Raw genomic sequence first — 21,671 nt, 5'->3', positions numbered from 1 at the left:
AATGACTAAGAACTTGCTAAGACATTTTGAAGTATTAGGTATATTAGGTGTTTTTGAACATCAGTTATAGTGGGATTTCCATGGTGTATGTTTCTTTGAGGAGGGAAAGGTTCTTGAAAATACTGAGGCATACATAAGCCCATTTTAATAATTCATCATAGGTATGATGTAATCATAGAGTTATCTGTGAAACAATTATACTTTTAACCTTTTATACTACTAAATATTTGTTAACCATTTTTACATGTCTGTGAAAAAATGGCCAAGTTATTAACTACAATATAAGAAGACACAAACACAAGCTAGATTCCTGCCTACATAGGTTAAGAAATATTTGCAAAGCCATAGATATGATTCAAATAATTGAAAAGTTGAATCAATGGTAAATAAGTTAGTTAAATCTAATTGAGTGGTGAAGCATCCTGAGGCAGGGTTCATGTTATCCATCTACCTTAATTAGGTGATAAATTCCAAAGTAGTTAAAAATGATTGAATCTTAAAGTCAAAGAAAGAATTTAGGCTGTGAAATAAATCCTGGTTTTAGAAATTACATTTAAGTTCTCCGCACTGGCATTGAAATTATAGATGAACTCAATCTGCCTTTTGTAATCACAAGGAACTCATGCTAGATACATATGGATCTAGATCCCATTACCAGACCCAAAATCTAATTTCTAGACAATTTAAGTACACTGAGAAATTCACACTAAACCATTCTGGTCTGTAATTTTAACTCCAAATTCACTTGATATTATATAATATATAAGGATTTAACACCCTGATGAAGCATACAAGTAAGCTAAATCATATCTATATCTTTAGTGTTTTTATGTTTATAAATAACTGTGGATATTTGGTTATTAAGGTATAATATTTAAAATAATCTGACACTACATGATAACAGATATTTTTTATTCCAACTGAAAATGTTAATTAAATAATTTATTTCAGACTAGTGATTTTAAGATGAAAATTCAGCAAATTTTGTAAACATAAAAGAATGTTCAGAAAAACATAAATGACTGGATTTATAAATTCCAATGTAGGATTTATAGAACTATGTAAGTGTCTGACTAGGATATGTTTGTTAGTCAAAGTGTTAAAAATAAAATATACATATGCATTTTATAATATTTAGAGAGAAAATTAAATTTATTTTTAAAATACTTGAGCATTTTGGTAAACAGTCGAAGTGCAGAAAGAGAATATTTATAAATGTAATTCATATTATTTACTGAAACTTACCTACCTATACAAAGTTTTTTTTAAGTAAAATTACTAAATTTTACAAACCTGACATATAATAAAATATTTAAATCAATTCAAAGTTAAAATATAATTAGCATTTGAATTCTTATTTTTTACAAAGTGGCATATTGATTTCTAAAAATCATGTAACTGCAAGCAATCACACACATCCTACATCCTCAGAAAACTGAATTCACACTGACCAGTGCCATTCACATCCCTCAACAAAGAGTAGATATGTTTAAATATCTAATTTATAAAATTGAAAATGATCCCTAGTAAAAAATCATTTGAACAGTAAACAACAGTACTTTTGAAATTTGATCACCTATTATTTTTCTACTGGCATAATGTATTTATGGAGTGTATCTCACTTCTAGAATTTATTTTTCTTTAAGAAATGATACACAAAACAAATGATCTCTCAGCCTGAATGAAACAAAATGCCAACATATCTATTGATGAAAATTACAATGAATATATTACAAATTTTCATTTATATAACAAATGAAATATTACAAATTTTAATTTTTATCTACTGATTAAAATGACAATGAATATATGAATATTATGATAATATACCATAATTTTGGGGGGGGAAACATAGGCATATAGACAGGGTACCTCCTTTTTCCAACGTTCCCTTAAAATAGCCCTTTAAAAATTGCAGTTTCCCTGATTTAAAATTACCAGCTATACAATGAGTTTGAGAGTATATGGTTAGAGGAGAGAATATGTGAAGAAAGGAAAATATATGAAAGACTTCTTTACAGGCAAACAGTTTATTTGATTAAAGGGATACAATTTATGGGGTGCAAATCACCACATGAGGAAGATACTAGTGTTTAATTAGAGGGATTAAGATGATTATATTTTTGTATATTTAAACCATTCTAATAATAATGTTACCATATGATCAAGTGTATGTAAAACTGTATTTAAATAAAATTAAAATGTATCAAATGACACTTTTTTCCTCAGCATGAAAGAAATATAACTATATAACATATAATCATATAACATTGTATAAGTTTAAGGTGTAAAACAGGATGGTTTGATATATAGAGGTAATTTTAAATAATACCACAAAATGTTAGTTAACAATCTATTACCTCACAAAGTTACATTTTTGGTATGATGAGAACTTTTAAGATCTACTTTCATAGTAACTTTCAAGTATACAATAAAACACTGTTAACTAAAGTTACCATGCTCCACACTATATACCCAGAACCTAATCAGCTTATAACTGGAATTACATACCCTTTGAACAATAACATCCATTTTCTTCACTCTTTCCCCTGGCAACCACCAATCTACACTATTGCTCTCATTTGTTTTTGCTTGGATTCTGCATATTAGTGATATCATAGATTGCTGTCTTTTTATACCTGATGCTATGTATTAAACCAAGATACATTTTTTACATATCCATTGGAATTGTAACTCTAATTATGTTGCCAAAAAGCGGTGCTAAAATATTTGGTAAAGATAAATGGGATACTGGGAATTTGAACTGTCTTAATTTGAGCTGTGACTAAGCTCTAGTCCTCTGCTGCGACTTCCTAGACTTTGGGAGACCCAAAGTTTGGGAGAACTCATTAATCTGAGTTTTAATGTCAGGTGCCTTCCAGAAATAGACACAGAGTTCTGTCAGAATGCATGGATATTCTATAATGATGAGCAGTTCACTCTAAGAGATATAAAGTATTTTCTCTCAAACAACAGGAAGTCTTTGCTTACCATATTTGTCATTTTTAAATAAAAAGAGACACCCAATATATTGTATGTCAATTTCTATCTTGAACAGAATGATTCTAGTTAATATATCCTCATCTGTCTGTCAAATATTTTACAATAATAAGAGCTCAGTTTATATTTCTATTTTTTAAGATTTTATTTATTTATTTGACAGAGAGATCACAAGTAGGCAGAGAGGCAGACAGAGAGAGATGGGGGGAGAGAAGGCTCCCTGCTGAGCAGAGAGCCTGATGCAGGACTCGATCCCAAGACCCTGAGATCATGATCTGAGCTGAAGGCAGAAGCTTAACCCACTGAGCCACCCACGTGCCCCCTGTATTTTTAATTTTTTAAAAAAGATTTTGTTTATGCCTTTGAGAGAGAGAGAGAGAGCACACAGAAGCAGGGAGAGGGGCAGAAAGAAGGGAGAATCAGGCCCCCTCCTGAGCAGGGAGCCCATTGTGAGGATCCATCCCAGGACCCTGGGAACATAACTTGAGCCAGACCGACATGAACTGAGCTTAATGGACTGAGCCACCCGGGAGCAGCCCCAAGAGCTCAGTTTAAACTATGAAATTTAAATACATATTCTAAGACATCCTTTTTGGTATGTGTGCATTATGAAATATATTGGTAACTGATACTAAAATCAAGGCGGTATTAGAGTGGAGACTGAGCAACATGAGCTATGAACAAAAGTTACGATATTTTTTATCTTGGACAGTGCTTTTTTATCTAAAGAAAAATACACACTTGTGGAAACACAAGCATACACAAGCATAATTCCATTATATCTTTTAAAATGTGTGTATATTTTATAGAATTTATATACACATATAAACAGGGGACTTACGATTTGTGACAAAATGTTTTGTTGCAATACAAATGACTAAATTATCATGAAAAATTTATGTCTTCTTGATATAGTGACAAAGGTACAGGTATTTTATTAAGAATTGGGGTGATGGGGCAGGACTGAAGCATGAAGCATAAAAAGAACAAAGTAAATACATTCTTCTCTGAAGATCGCCTTGTTACACAAGTTTAAACCTAATACACTCCACAACTTGTCCATATGATATTATTTTTTAAAGTATTTCTTCTGAAATTGAATTTTTGTTTGAATTTGGACTCTAAATTTGGACATATTTTTACCCTTTTCTTCATGTGACCCTTTGGACACTCACTGACAAAAGCTAGTTTGTAAGTAGAAATGTTCATTCTAAACTTTTCTGTAATTTTGTCTATTCACTAGACTTGTATCCTCTTCAGGTATCTGTTACCTACATCAATCTTTAATCCCCACTTTCCTATGCCCATCCTAGCTCATCATTAGTTGCACTCGGTCATATCTAAGAGCTGGTACTGATAAATATTGACGTAACTTAGTGTGAGTGTACAAAATAATCATGAAATTTCCATTTAAAAATTGCAAGTTGCCTTAGGTAAGTTATTTTTATAAATACCATGTGATGAGCCATTGTTTAATTCTATTCTGTATACCACAGTGTATATATAATCTATGAACAATCTGTTTAAATTGCAAGTCTTAGATTTCTAAAATTTGAATTTATTTTTACAAATACCAATAATTCATATGCTAAGATCAAAAGAAAATATTTTTACTATCTCATATAAAATCCCCCCTTAATTTATTGAAAATCAAATTATAATCTAAAAAATAAAATAAAAAAGAATAGTTTTCTTTCAAAATAAAACTTCAATGCAAAATTAATATAGAAGGCACTTTAGACATGACAGTATGTGATGTGTTTTTTTTCTATATAAGATTTTTTTAATAAGAAAAATCTAGATTAGCTAACAAAATACACAATATAAACTTACAATTTAAAAAAATGGAATTACCTAAGGAATAAATATGTATATTTAAAACAGTAAACCTTTGTGTGTGTGTATACATATACGGACACACACACACATACACAATACATGTATACACACATTCTCACATATTTGAGTACTGGGTTAAAAGTGGAACTGTCTTAGTATTATTCATTCCCAAAGGCCAAGGAAATGACATTAATTCAGCAATTTCCTTCAGCCTTTGAGCACTATCAATGAGGCATCATAAATCACTTGTTTGCTTTTTCGCTTATCAACACCAAATACTGTTGTACTCTATAATGTAAATACTACAAGATTTGGGCACACAAATGCTCACAGCACAGTAGAAAATGAGGTAAACTAATAATAGCTATTGTGCATAAATACTATAAGTAAGGCTATGCACAAATGAAGAAAGTGGTAGGAAAGACGAAGTGACCCTCTGTACTTGTGGGAAATCAAAGAAAACATAATAGAGACTATATTCCAAAAGAATTAGGAAATATGAGTAGAGAACAAGCCCAAAGAGAAAGTGCATTTTAGGTCTACACAAACCAATGAAGGAGTAGGATATGTTCAAGAAATAACAAATTGTATAATATGACAAAAATAAATTGGAAAAGAAGGAAATTGGTAACTCAGAAGCTTGACAGAAATGTAGATGTAAGATCAAGCACAATCTCATTTAGTGTACCCAGAAGAGATGTATTTTTAATGTATGAAAATGAAATCCATTATACATACTTTAAAAGGTAAAGATTGCATTTAGTTTTTATTCTTATCACACTGGCAGTGTGTTAGATGTGGGTAGTGTGTGCAAATGTAGACGGATGATTTGTCAGAAGTTATGAAGAATAAACAAAAGAAATGTCAGAAAGAAATGGAAGAACACATAATAGTCATTGAAAATATTAACTTAGAGGATTCCATAAATAATTTAGAGACTAAGATAAGAGGAGAAGGAAGAAACACTTTCTTACACTCTTGTTGAGGACCAGTTGACTGTATATGCATGGGATTATTTCTTGGCTTTCTGTTTCATTTCATTATTCTATATGTCTTTAGGCCAATACATAGCTATTTTAATTACAGTAGCTTTATAATATATTTTGAAATCAGGAAGTATGATCCCTCTGGCTTTATTCTTCTTCCTCAAGATTGCTTTGACTTTTTTATTTTTTTTTTGTGGTTCCACAAATATTTTAGGATTGTGTATTCTATTTCTGTAAAAAAATTCATTGTGATATTGATAAAGATTGCACTGATTGTATATAATCTTTGAGTAATTTGGACATTTTAATAATATTAATTCTTCCAACCATGAACATGAAATGCCTTTCCATTTGTGTCTTCCTTCTTTTTTTTTTTTTTTCCTTTTCCAGTTGGTGTTATGCAGTTTCCAGTTTACAACTCCTTGATTTGATATTCCTCTCTTTATATTTTTTTATGCTATTGTAGTTGGGAAAATGATAGTGTCCTCAACCTATGATATTGTGAAAACTGGATTCATGCTAGAGAATGAAATCATCCCTTATCTTACACAATACACAAAACTCAGTTCAAGATGTAATAAAGATTTAAGTGTAACATCCAAAACTGTAAAATCCCTAGAAGAATGCAAATTGGGACAAGCTTTATGAGAGTTATGTAGGCAATGTTTCTTGTGTGTTACCCCAAAAGCACACACAAAAAAAGGAAAAATATATTGGATTTCATCAAACTAAAAAGCTTTTATATAGCAAGAGAAATAGAAAAAAAGGCAACCTATGAAAAGAGAGAAATTATTTGCAAATCATATATATGATAAGGTGTTAATATCCAAAATACATAAGGAATCACTACAACTCAATAAGAAACAAAACAAATACTTGATTAAGAAATGGGCAAAGAACTCAAATAGGAATTTCTCCAAAGAAGACATGTAAATTATCAAAGTGTACAGAAAAAAAGATGCTATCATCACTAATCATTAGGCAAATGTAACTCAAAACAATGAGGTATCACCTCACACCTGCTAGGATAGCTATTATAAAATCAAAACTCTGTGTGTGTGTGTGTGTGTGTGTGTGTGTGTGTGTGTGTGTTGGAACCCTTGTAACATGCTGGTGAGAATGTAAAATGGTACAGCCACTACTAAAAACACAGTATGAAGATGCCTCTAAAAATTAAAAATATCTTCCCAAAATACAACTTCTGAGTAAAATCCAAAAAGAATGAAATCAGGCTTTTGAAGAATATCTGCAATTCCATATTTATTACAGCATTATTCACAATAGCCATGATATGGAAACAATTAAATGCTAATCAGTGGATGAATAAAGCAAAAGTGGCAGACACATATAATGGACTATTATTTGATCTTATAAAAGAAGGACACCTTGCCATGTGCAACAACAAAACCAACCCATTACAGAAGGACAAATACAGCATAATTCTACTTATATAAGGTATCTAAAATAGTTAAACTTCTAGTAACCATAATGATGGTTGCCAAGGGCTAGATGGAGGGGGAAGTAAGGAGTTGCTCTTCAACAGGTATAGTTTCAGTTGTACAAAATAAATAAGTTGTAGCCATCTGTGCAACATTGTTACTGCAGTTAACAATACTGTATTGGGCACATAAAAATTTGTTAAAAGAGAGGATCTCATTCAAATGTTCTTACCACAGTTAAAAAGAAACCACCATTTTAGACAATTATATGTGACTGTGCTTTCTCTAAACTCCAATAAAATGAGGTAAAATAATATGTACATGTATACTGAAAAAGAGAACAGAAAAAGTGGCAACAAAATCCTGCAGATGAAAGAGAATTGAACATTTTTTTAAAATTTATCAGAGTAGAGAAAGCTGAATTTTATGTAATAAAAAGTGAAGAGCCATAACTTTGTTAGAGGAACTCCATTCCAGAAATTCAATAAATCCAGGTTCCAGATGTCTGTGAAGGAAGCAGTATAATGTGAGACTGAAAACAGAAAGACTGTTTTAAACACTGTATAAGTTACACCTGGGAATCACTCTCCAGCCCTGGTAATCAGGTTATTGCTCTTCAGTAGAGGAGCTGTACTTACAAAGTAGAATGGAGAGCAGATATGAGGTTCTGAATGGAAACCAACTGATTTCAATAAAACCTGTGCATATTGACTGATAAGACATCCTTCTATCTTTCCAAATCATATCTCAAATTCTGACTATAGTAATTGCTAAGAAAAAATTGGACTAAAACATAAGACAACAATAAAACATAAAAACTTTTCTTAGAAAAAATATAAAAATATAAAAAGTCCTGTGTTTAAGTAGTAATGTTCCTAATAGTGAATACCTATTATACATACATGCATATGCATACACACACTAATTTGGGCAAAAGTCTCAAAATACTAAAGTATGTAAACCTAAATATAGTTTAATTAACTATATTAAAAATGGATTCCATGGTTTTCAAAAATAATTGATGTAAAAATCATAGCTGATTTCAATTTAAACATAAAACATCATTACATCAATTTGGTGATGTTATAAATGGTTAAAATGCCATGACTACTGGGAATTGAAAAGAGCAAAAGTTATATTTCTGAGATGGCAATGAAAAGTAGGTCAAATGCAGGCAGCCAGAGACAGATACGTGTATGTAATAGGAATCCTTATCATTTTTTAAATAATTTATGTAGAGACTCATTTATGCCTCAAAGACTATAAAATTCAGTTTTAAAATGATTATAAGATGATCTTACTTAAGGTAGACTTAAAAACTTCTCAGAAATATTAATCATACTATTAGCAAACAATTTTAAATTAGGATTTAAGATAAATCCCTGGGGAAGAAATAGTAGTGCTGTGGCCTTCTTTGTGTATATTAATGTTTATTTGCTTTGCCCTCTCTTATGAGTTCCTTTCCAAGTAATCACAGATTAAGTGTAAATGAAAAGACATGGAGTTACACAAAAAGAAATTCCAAAATTAAAGGTATATAAGCAGCATAGTATAAATATAATATAGTGTTCTGAAATAGTTTATTTAGTTGTCCTCACCATAAACAAAAGTAGTTCTCAGTCCTGGAATTATTCACTTGATAAAATATATTCACAAATAATCACAGGGTTAATTTATCCCATCATTAACATCCACTTTATGATTTTCTATAAATTATACCAAAGATCTTCATTTCCTGTGATTTTTCACCTTAGTATTATGAAAACAACTTCAATTAGTAATTAGAATTGAAAAATGGTTAATTGGATGTAAGTTACTCTCACAGTGTTGTTTATATTTATGAAAGAGATTTTACTCATTTTTAAAATTGAATACTAAAAGTAAATCCAACCATTGTCATGTAAAACATTCCATAAATAATAATTTAAAAACCCAGCAGGCTAAATATTAGATATGAGTACCAGGAGAGTTTTCTTTTAAAATTTAATTTTATAGACCATAGGTACTTTTTAATATTTTTTAGAAAAAATCTTTATTAGATATGGTGCCTTCTTTTAAATGTCTCTTTCTGTACACATCCATAAATTATATTTTCTTCACCTGGGGACATTATACTTTTGGTTTCAGTCAAGCTTCACTTATGACCATAAATATGCATACAAAATAATTTGGCTACCTAAATAAGATACTGTCTACCAGCAACGAGCCAGATGCAGATTTTATTTTCGAAACAGCAACATGCTACATAAGTTTAGTTATTCCAATAAAATATTGAATAAAAAAATTCCAGGCAGCTATTTTTGAGAATTGGACAAGTTTATTCTGAAATTTAAAGCAAGTGTGATTTTCCTAGAATAGTCAAAACAATTTTTAAGTGAAAAATAATGAATTAGAATACATAAAGATGCATTACTAGTAGTAGTAGTAGTAGTAGTATTTGTGAAAGGAAAGAAATATATAGCAATGAAGACAATTAAAGACCAACCCATAAATGATACATATATCTTCAATGAAGATTCCAAATTAACACACTGGGGACACATACATCACATTATACATACCACTGACTTAACATGGAATCATAGACCTTATTTTTTTTTCATAGATCTTATTTAAAATGTTGTTCTAACTGAAATACTTCTAGAAGAAAACAGCACAAACTATTTCTGTCTTGCTTATGGGCATAGATTTCTCAAACACTACACAGATAGACATACAATTAAAAATAATTCTTGAAAAAATAAAAATAATAAGTGATAATTCATTTTCTCTTTGAAACACAGCTATCAAATGAAAAACGTAACACTAAATGGCAGAAATTATTTTAGTATATATACCTCGTAAAGAACTCATGTACAATATATGAGACAAAAATTTAAATATCAACAAAGTTTTTGACACTCACATACACATAAAATGATATTAGATATGAAGCAATTGGAACTCTCATACACTGCTAGAGCAGATTTAAAATGTTATGAACACTTTGGATAACACTGGTATGTTCCTTATAAAGTTCAATATGCACCATATTGAACTCATAAGAGCTTGGGCTTTACCAAGAAATATGAAAACAGAAGACCACAGAAAGAATTAACAAGAATGTCCATAGCATTTATTATTTATTTATTTATTTATAATTATAATTATTATATATTATTATTTATTCTAACATCCAAAAACTATAAACAATTCAAATACCTCTCAATAAGGTAATTGATAAATGTGGTGTCTCCATGCTATAGGATATTACTCAGTATTAAGAAGGAACTATCAATACATAGGACAACATGGATAGATCTCAAAATCATGTTTGGTGAAAGAAGTTAGACACCAAAATGTATCAACAGAATATATAAAATTCCAAATAACTCAAACTAATATATAAAAAAAGAAAGTATATCATTGATTCTATGGTGCCAAGGGTATAGGAAGTGATGACTACAGTGGTACAAAAAAATATTGATGGGTTATGGAAATGTCTGTCTCCTGATTTTGCTATGGTTTCATGGGTGTACATTTGTCAATATTCCTCAAATTTTATACTTTGAATTGACACACTGATGTTAAAAAAAAGAGTTCAGAGGAAATATCATGTAGTAATACTTTCTATATTCTTACCCTTTCAACACTTTCAATATCCCTGTTATTAGGTAATGATATAATACATTGCTTGCTATGAAAATTCAAACCTTACTAAACATATAGATGCAGATGGATGAATATATCCACTGTTTAGAATAAATGTCACAATTTTAATTCATCCTCAATTAAAAAAATATTATTTTATAACACATGTATCTAAAAGTAATTAGACTTAGAAATGTTTTTGAACTTTAGCCTCTTAGTGCTTAGTAACACAGAATTTATTACATTGATAGTTATTAAAGATGTTTTAAAGAGTAGTTTTGAGGACATGTTCTGGAGTCACAACCAAGGTTAAGAAAATTATGCATATGTATGAATGTACTGAGACAAAGTTTGAATCCTTGCAGAATTAGTCATTTTGACCTTTAGTATTAGTGGCCTATGTCTGGATGCAAATCCCTAAAGAAAATGCTAGAGCACTACTACTGAATGACCCTCTTTTACTCGGAATTGCTAAAGAATTTAAGGTGAGAATGAAATGTGTTTGCCCATAAAAGTATGTTACCGTAATTCATATGACTTATAATAGCTATTTTAAAACAAATACATTCTTTCAAAATTTAGCCTTTGATAAAGTATTTTTTTAATTTTAAAAACATGTTTATTGAGGAATTATTAATATACAAAAATTGCACATATTTAATGCATAAATTTGACAAGTTTGGAGATACACATATATTTGTAACCCTATGCACAATTAGAGTAATAGACATATCCATTACTTCCGAAATCTTCCTCATGGGCCCCCTTTTTTAAATGAATACATTCTATTAAAATTAAAATAATACTGTTCTATGTTTATATAAAATCTTGCTGTTCAAATGCACAAGGTACTCCATGGGTATTAAGTTATTTTGAAAAGATGTTAATTATTTTAAATCTTAATGCTATTATAGTTAACATACAGTCTGATATTACTTTCAGGTATATAATATATGAGTCAGCATGCGCATACGACACCTGGTGCTCATCACATCAAGAGCACTCCTGAATCCCCTTCACCTGTTTCACCCATTCCTCCAAGCCCCCATCCACCTCCTCTCTGATCACCATCTGTTTGCTCTTTGTAGTTAAGAGTCTGTTTTTTGGTGTTCCTCTTTTTACTTTGCTTGTTTTGTTTAAAAGTAAATTCCTCAAACTAAAGAGTGTTCCTTCATATCTATAGTCCCAATGTCCAGCATACTGTCCTATACAGAATATTTCATATATTTACTGAATATATATGTAGATACATCACACTGCTTAATCAGCAGGTTAAATAGAACCTCTGACTGTGCTCTGGCTTTAGAGACATAAAGCGATTTGAATGCTTAGGAAATTAAAGCTTTAGATAGATTTTACCAACAAAATTAACTCAACATGACAATGGGGTGAATCTTCTTCTTAATACATACTGTGTAGCTTGTGAAAATTTCATCCTAATTATTATAAAGCTGTTATTTATCTCTCCCAAGCCTGCAAATATATATTCTATTTTGGTTCAATTCTCATTCCCCAGCTGTCTTTTTTTTTTCCCCTTTTACCCTAGGTATTAATGATAATCTGACTAATTTGGAACAGCATTTCTATACCCTTTTCGCTATTGGAGGAGGACAAAGGAAGTGAGAGAATTATGTTTATTAAATATTTAGTGAATAGTTCAATATATTACACAAAGTGTTTGGGATAGAATAAATAGCAAGACATTTTGTTTGTCTTCTTTGAAGTCTGTAGGAAGAGTTTACAGACTCAGGAGGATTGATAATAGATCGTGGTAATTTTGTTGGAAGTTGGAAATTACATCTAATGATTTATCATTTTTTTAGTTACTCCATACATGAAAATTAGAATTTTAGTATGTGGTCTGGTTTTAAGTCATTTACCACAACTATATGTAAGAATTAGAAAAGAGAGAGAAAAGGGCCAAAATTTCATTAGGTTTTGTTTAATAAATGATTTAAAGCAACTTATCTGTTGGTAAAACAATAGTTTTTCTACGTCCCCTTCAATAATTCTTTCCCTTTTTGTCAAAGGACTTATATTGCAAGTAATGCAAAAAAAAAATGGAATTATGTAGTTTCATTTCAAAAAATCAAACATATAACTTATATTACCAGGCAACATCATTATATTGTCTGGATAACATTATACTTATGTATTTAAGCAGTGCTACTTGAAACTGCCCGGTTTTGAAGTGAATTATATCTTTTAATAATATTTCAAAGGATATAATCTAAATTAAAATATTTTTCAAAATATTTGATACATTGGAATTCTCAAAAATAAATAACAATCTCAAGAACCTAAGTATTTTTTAATCCTCAGAATTCTGTATGGAAAATAAAGTACTACAGTTAATCATATGCTTTGAGAGTTTTTTTTTTTCAAGTGCCAGATAAGACTTGTTAAAAGATTTGAACAGTTGTACTCTATGCTATTTCTGTTTAACTCTTACACAAGATAGTGAGCAATTAAGCACAACACAAGTAATTCTATTACAAAATACACATTATTTTCAGCTTAATTAAATCCTCCATTCATCGTATGGCAACTGTAGTCACTTTTACTCAATTTAAAAAAGGAAATAAATTCTCAATAATTCATAATGTGAGAGATTCAAAATTCTAATTGAAATGACACTACTGACGAATAATTTATATGAATTCTTCCAATCAATTCTAGCTACATAATTATTTTAAAAATTAAGGTAGTACTTAATTTTTTATGTTCAAAATAAAATACAATATACTCCAGTTTGGAAATTTAAACAGATACCTTGATGCGACTGTTTTGATATGAAATTTTGTCATTTTCTAAATAAGCATGCAAGAATTATACCTAAGTGAAATAATTTGTGTTTTTTGGGTCACAGCAGGGTGGACTGGTGGTGGCTCTAACTTCCTCCAAGTCAAAGAACCATGTAGTCTGGTAGTAGCTACAATCTTGAAAGATAGTATAGTTCAGCAATACACAAAATTCTAAATTAAAAGCTGTTACCTGGGCACCTGCATGGCTCAGTGGGTTAGGCCTCTGCCTTCGGCTCAGGTCATGATCTCAGGGTCCTGGGATAGAGCTCTCTGCTAGATGGGGAGCCTGCTTCCCTCTTTCTCTCTGCCTGCCTCTCTGCCTACTTGTGATCTCTGTCTCTGTCAAATAAATAAATAAATTAAATCTTAAAAAAATAAAAAATAAAAGCTGTTACCTCAGATCTTTTAAATCATTGCTTTATATTTTTATTGCAACTGGAAGTATGATTCTCATTTATGTATTTATGACCCATATTTCTCATTTAGGGAGTTTTAGAATTTTCTCTTCTTTTAGATGTGTTTAAATTTTACTACCCTATGTCTGTGTGCTTACAACTCAATAAAACCTTTTGATCAGAGATCTTAGGTTTCCTCCTAGTTCTGGGAAATTTCCTATTCTTATTTAATTACTGTTTCTCTTTATTCATTCTCTCTCTCTCTTTCTCTCTCTCTTTCCCCCCACTCCCAGGACTAATCTTAGGAGGATGTTCATACTCCTGTCATTCTTTTTTTGTCATATATTACTCGGTAAAGACACAAATTTGATTTGAATCCCATTCAATTACTTGCAAAATGTGTGACTTAGATCAAACTAACAAATATTTCTCTGCTTCCATTTTATCATTTATAAAGGGTCAAAAAAATAGTACCTCTATCAAAAGATCATCATAAGTCCATAGATTATGGACTTATGACTATGGACTTATGATGAAATATCAAGATTTTATCAAGAGAAATATATTTTAAAGGGTACGTCTAAAAGTCTTTACTGCAAATTCTCACATGTTTACTTCTCCAGTTCTCTGATTCTAATCAGCCTTTTGAATCCTGTATCTAGAACTCCTACCTTCCCATCTTATAGTTTATTTTTCCCCAGTTGTTGAATGCAGTATTCCAACACTGAGTCTCTGTGCTTTGCATATTTGGGAGGCAAGGGGAAGGGTACTTCCAGAGTCAAGAAGAAGGTTAGTATTTCATGTATTTATTTAATATTAATTAATATTAATTAATTAATTAATATTAATTAATAATTGATTATTAATATATTATTTAATATTATTTTATGAGAATGGGAAATCGATCTTCTCCTCTGTGATTCTCATAACTTCCATAGCTTAAGAAGAATGTTTTAGACCATGATTGTGAAGATTATGTTTTGTGTTTTTTGTTGTAGTCTAACCTCTTTGGGTCTTTTGTCTTATTGAGTGAGACTTTTCTATCTACGCTCCTCAAGTATTGATTTCTATTCATACTGGAGAGTATGATCATAGATCTCAAGCATACCTCTAGATACCACCAAGGTAGTTCCAGAGATAATTCCAGTTCTAAATTTCTTCTTCAGATTTCAGGCATAAGCTTTTGAAATTGTTTTTAGCTTTTGTGGAATAAAAGAGCTATCATTTCCTCCTCTATTTCAACAACTTTAAACTTATTTAAAATGGTATCCTCTGGTATATCTTTCTCATTCAGCATAGTTACTGAGTCAATATTCAAAAATTATATTTTAAAGATTCAATAGTGGATAGGCCTACTTAAATTTTCATGACACTTAATGTCATAATCCAATATTGATAAAATATTTACAATTACTTTTGATAATAAAAATGAATCCTTACCCAGAACAAGAAATATACATATAATTTTCATTTAATTCTTATATAAAAATCGAAGTAGTAATACAAATTTTTACAAATGTAAAATAGTGTTTTACTGGGATCACATGGTAATTCATAGAATCCAAGGCTCTCTTGCCCCAAATTAGTTTCCTCTAATGTCCTTTAAAACTTAACACATAAAACTTTGATTTTCATTAGATGTAACCTATAATTTTTATCATCCCTTTTTTCTGAAAAGAACAACATTAAGTTTTTTGAAAACTCAGGTGATTCCAGGGGAGTCCTTATACTAACAGTTACCCAACTATACATTTTCATAAGAGCATTGCTTCAAAGCAATTATAGATTTCCACAAAGGTTGACCTTATTCTCTTTTAAAGAAGCTTATTTTTCTAGTAATGAATGCTGACTGATCTCAGACCATTCATTAGTAATTTACCCTTGATGATATATAATTTGCAATTTTAGTTGAAGTGTTCAGAAAAATAAAACTGTTTCCCATTTCCAAATTGATCCAGGATTTAACCATGTTATGTGGGGAAAAAAAAACACCAAATAAAAATAGACATATTAAAGGTGCACCCAATGTCTAAAGATAGTTTCCCTTAATTTACTCTATTTTTTTACTTATTTGAAGTTCAGACAATATAATGATTATATGAAAAAGACTATCTGAGAAGGGAGTTGAGGAAAATTGGAAGGGGAGGTGAACCATTAGAGACTATGGACTCTGAAAAACAATCTGAGGGGTTTGAAGGGGTTGGTAGTGGGAGGTTGGGGGAACCAGGTGGTGGGTATTAAAGAGGGCACAGATTGCATGGAGCACTGGGTGTGGTGCAAAAACAATGAATACTGTTATGCTGAAAATAAATTTAAAAAAATTAAAGAAAGACTATCTGACTAATATAACATACTTTCACATTAATTTTTTTTAAGATTTTATTTATTTATTTGAGAGAGAAACAGTGAGAGAGAGCATGAGCGAGGAGAAGGTCAGAGAGAGAAGCAGACTGCCCATGGAGCTGGGAGCTTGATGCGGGACTCAATCCCGGGACTCCAGGTAGCCCATGATGATTATGGCTAGATTAGGGTAACTAGTCATACTGGTATGGCTGAGCTATGAAGTTCTGAAGGATTTAAAACTGTCTTTGTTAAAAGTGTGACCAACAGGGGCAAACTAGAATGGTTTGTCATCTTAGTCCTGATTCTTCACTTTGTGGAAGTACTGACCATTACCTTCAACTATGGTCCATTGGAAACAGAAGAGGGACATGGAGAAAAGTCTTTGTGTTTCATATTTATCATCTGTATCTCACTTTGATATTCCAAATAGTAGAAAAACCAGAAGTTCGTAAGTGCCAAACAAATGGTTGATAAGCTTTTATTCTCTACTCTGTTAGAGAGCCATGTAAGTGAAGCACACATTCTTATCATTTCATCTTTATGTATTATCAAGCATGGTGAAAATATCTATTGTTTTTCAAAAAGACTAAAAAAAGAATGCTGGTATTATCTAGGTGTTTTATTTCTTCCATTCCTAAATCTAATTTTTGTTTGCTTGATCCACTTGTAAAACATGATTAAGTCAATATATTCATATGACAGAATGAAGTTATCAATCTTTCTTGATACTCTGAAAGAAAGAAAAAAAAAACTTCATTCAGTGAAAGCACTTTTACAACTGTAGCTTTGTTTACATTAAGATTTGTTTATAGTCAGTCAGATGGCATGTATGCAGAACACTGCCAAATCTAGGGAAAATGAAGATAGAACTGGATTGTGTAGGAGACAGTAAGATAAATTACTGTGGCTACTTTTAGTTAATTTTCCAGACTAAACTGATAAATTAATTTCCTTCTCCTATTTCTCATATATAACAATGCTTGGGAGAAAAACAATTAATACATTCTGGAGCTCAAAATCAGAAAAGATGAATCTTCAATGAAGACATCAAAAAGAAACTCAAAGTTAGAACCCTGAAGGAAATAAAATCAAGATGCTTACACTTAATTAGAACCAGACATGATTCTTAATGCTTAGGGTGTGCCCCAGAGCAGTTAGTTGTTCTCCTGCTCTTTGGTCTTGAAAACCACTAAAATGCCTAAAAAAATAATTATGATCCCAAAGATTTATTGTTTATTCACTTACCATATTAGACTGATAGTTTGATATTTATTCTATTAGAAATAAAACTGAAAAATGTTTATTTATAAAGTCGTTTAAATAGCAATTGATTTATAAGTTAACATAAATAAAATTTTAATTAATAATATTTTCAAAACAATGAGAATATAAGAAGAGTTGCATTGCTTTATAGTATTTGCAAATATATTCTATATCTAGATTAATATATTATAGCCATATTCCCATATATGATTTTTTAATTCAACCCATATAGATATCATATGGGGTAGAGAAATATATTGACATTTATAAAAGAACAAATACATATTGTTTTGATCTCATAGACATTTTGAAAGGGTGTCAGGAATCCCAGGCATCCCAGTCCACATTTAGGGAATTTATGTTTCAGAAGCAAGGGGGGAAGTAAGTCTGGAGTCTAATACTTATAAAACAATAGCATCAACTGAGATAACTGTAGATAGCTGAAAGTCACAAAAGACTCATCCAGAAGTGAAAATATTTGCTAAGTGACATGTCAGAAGGGCAAAGGAAGCCTGTGGCCCACTTAGGGCCTTGAATAGAACAAAAGTTTTCCATGAGAATTTGGAAACAGTACTGACTATAGTATTCTTAGTTATAAGGCCATGATTAATACCACTAATATATTATGTAGGGACAAAAATTGAGAGATTAACCTTAAAATGAGTTCAGAATAAAGGAAAATTCATACAGACTTGGCAGTGACAAACATCAACATATTTTAAAGAGATAATCCCACAACACATGATATCACCATAGGAAACAATCTCACTCAGGAGGGCATAACTTTTAAATAAGAAAGTATTCGAGGAAACAAGACATTATGAAGATGAGTGAGTATGCATACACACACACAAACACACATACACACACATACACATACAAATGAAGAATTGGACATACCAACATAAGAAGAATACATTTAATATTTTCAATAGTCATGTTTAAATCATCCAACATAATAAGACATAAGAAAACTAGAGATGTAAAACACCTTCAATATTCTTAAAAATAATAGCCAGCTGAATTCTCTATTAAAATATGTTTAATGAAATTAAAAGCCATATACCCACATTTCCATTAAATACTGGGAAAAAATATGAGAGTTTAGAGACAATGACAAATTTAAATATAGGGTTGAGAAGATCACTTGCAACACAACTCAGAAAGAAAAAGGCATGGTAAATACCAAATAGATGGAGATATAAGAAATCCCAAAGTATATCCACTAATAATTCCAAAAAAAGAAAAAATATTAAATGGTAGATAAATAATATCAAGAAGTTCTAAAACCAAAGAAGAACATGAAATCTCAGAATAGGAGATAATTATTCTCATGAAGGAAAAACCAACACTAATCTTCACTGAGACACATTAAAATTAAAATACAAATGAAAGAAAAAGATATTAAAAGATAACAAAGAAGAACCATACAACTATCAGTAGTGTTGTCATCAATAAAAAGGGATGTTGGAGACAAACAATATAACAGATAAATAATAGTATAAAATTCTATCCAGTTACGTTATTGTGAAAGACATACTGAGAGAGTTTATGATTACCATCTTTGAAGATACTGACTATGTACTTTCTCAAGAAGTAGTTAATACAGAAGAAAAAAACTGGCATGAAGGGGGCAATTGTTTAATAGAAAAATATTTTAACCATTATGAAAAATCCAAATGAACATGGACTATAGAAATAGTAACTTCAATCATGTACCAATGAAGCATTAATCAAGTAAAAGAATAAGTGCAGAGTTTATAAAACAAAATACACATGAAAGTTTCCTCATTGGAAAATCTGTCATTTTTCATATTAATAGATAAGAAAGCAAATACAACCACAGTAGATACAGCAAAAATGTATCATTTTGTATGTGACTAACACTTATTTAACACACAGTGCCAAGTCGAGTTTTAAATATTTTAAAAAACATTAACAAATGCATTAATCTATGAAAAATGTATTATACTTATCTCTTCTATACGGTTGAGAAAACTGAATACTGAGTGGCTAGTGACATGTAGTGTAATAGTCACAAAGGGCAGGATATGAAACCTGGCAATATGGTTCCATAATTTGCATAATTAACAATTTTGCTATTTTGATTTTAAATGTCATTCATAATATTGTTTAAATAATCAAACTTGGAATATAAGAAGCTTTTTAAATATGACAAACAAATTTATCAAAAACCTACAGAAGACTAACATAAAAAGGAAAAATTTTGGAAATATTTATATTAAGTTTGTGGAAAACATATGGTTTCCAAAAAGCATACTTATTTTTAAATGTAATATAAGAAGCTCCAGTCAAACTGGTAAGACAAGAATAAAATAATAGGTGTAACTATTTGAAAGACAGAGACTTTTTAAAATTATGGATGATAAGGGTATATCAATAGAAAAGTTCCAAAAATAATCTCATAATTTCATGTCATTAAAAAAAGATCTGCTGTGAAATGTGTAAACCTGGTGATTCACAGACCTGTACCCCTGGGGAAAATATATATGTTTATAAAAAATAAAATTAATAAAAAAAAAGATCTGCTACTAGATACATGATCATCTTACAAAAGTAAATGGTATTAATAAATAATAAATAACAATAAATAGTACTACTAATTAGTAAATGTTGGTGAGCATAGCATAACATATAGAATTTTCAAATCACTGTTTTACACTGGAAACAAATATAACATTTGTGTTGCAACTACACTTTTAATTAAAAAATTAACCTTAATAAAAAATATTATTATTGAATAAAAATAAAATACTCCTAGGAATAATGTATATAAACTTATGAAAGAATTTTAAGAATAGGGGCACCTGGGTGGCTCAGTGGGTTAAAGCCTCTGCCTTCAGCTCAGGTCATGATCCCAGAGTCCTGGGATCAAGCCTGGCATCAGGCTTTCTGCTCCGTGGGGAACCTACTTCCTCCTCTCTCTCTCTGCCTGCCTCTCTGCCTGCTTGTGATCTCAGTGTGTCAAATAAATAAATAAAATATTAAAAAAAAAAAAGAATTTTAAGAATAAACTTAAAAAAAATATTAGCAGAACATATGAGGCACCTGGGTGGCTCAGTCATTACACATCTGCCTTAGGGTCAGGTCATGATCCCAGGGTCCTGGGATCTAGCTCCGCATCAGGCTCCCTGCAAGCAGGGAGCCTGCTTCTTCCTCTCCCACTCCCCCTGCTTGTGTTCTCTCTTTCATTGTATCTCTCTCTCTCAAAATTATTTAAAAAATATATATTATCAGGATATAAAACAAAATATATAATACAAATTTATACAACATTTATAAATAGGAAGATATTATTTCTTTTAAAATTAAGCTTTCCAATTAAAATTATTAAGGATATTTATGGTATTAAAGAGAACTTAAAATTCATACAGTAGAATAAAATTAAAGTGCAAGACAAGCAGACATAAAAGTAAAATAAGGATTAGGGAGGGAGAGATTTTTCCTATTAAAAAATAAATCTTACTAAAAACTTATAAGAATTAGGGGTACCTGGGTGGCTCGGTCAGTCAGGTAACCATCTGAAGTTGGCTCAGGTCATGATTTCAGGGTGCTGGGATGGAGCTCCAAGTAGGGATCCCTGTTCAGCTGTGAGTCTGCTTGTTCCACTCCCATTCCCTCTACTCCTCCCCCAACTCATGCTCACTCTCTCTCTCTTTCTCTCTCAAATAAATAAAATCATTTTTAAAAAGTAATAAGAATTAAGAGGCGTCTGGGTGGCTCAGTCGTTAAGCGTCTGCCTTAGGCTCAGGCCATGATCCCAGGGTCCTGGAATGGAGTCCCACATCAGGCTCCCTGCTTGGTGGGAGGCTTTCTTCTCCCTCTCCTACTCCCTCTGCTTGTGTTCCCTCTCTTGCTGTGTCTCTGTCAAATAAATAAATAAAATATTTTTTAAAAATTGTAAGAATTAAATTATTTTGACATCTATGAACACAGAGAATATTGAGTTAA

This window comes from Lontra canadensis, unplaced genomic scaffold (assembly GCF_010015895.1).
Source record: "Lontra canadensis isolate GAN:19392208 unplaced genomic scaffold, GSC_riverotter_1.0 scaffold70, whole genome shotgun sequence".
Lineage (NCBI taxonomy): Eukaryota > Metazoa > Chordata > Mammalia > Carnivora > Mustelidae > Lontra > Lontra canadensis.
This window is presented reverse-complemented; position numbering follows the sequence as displayed.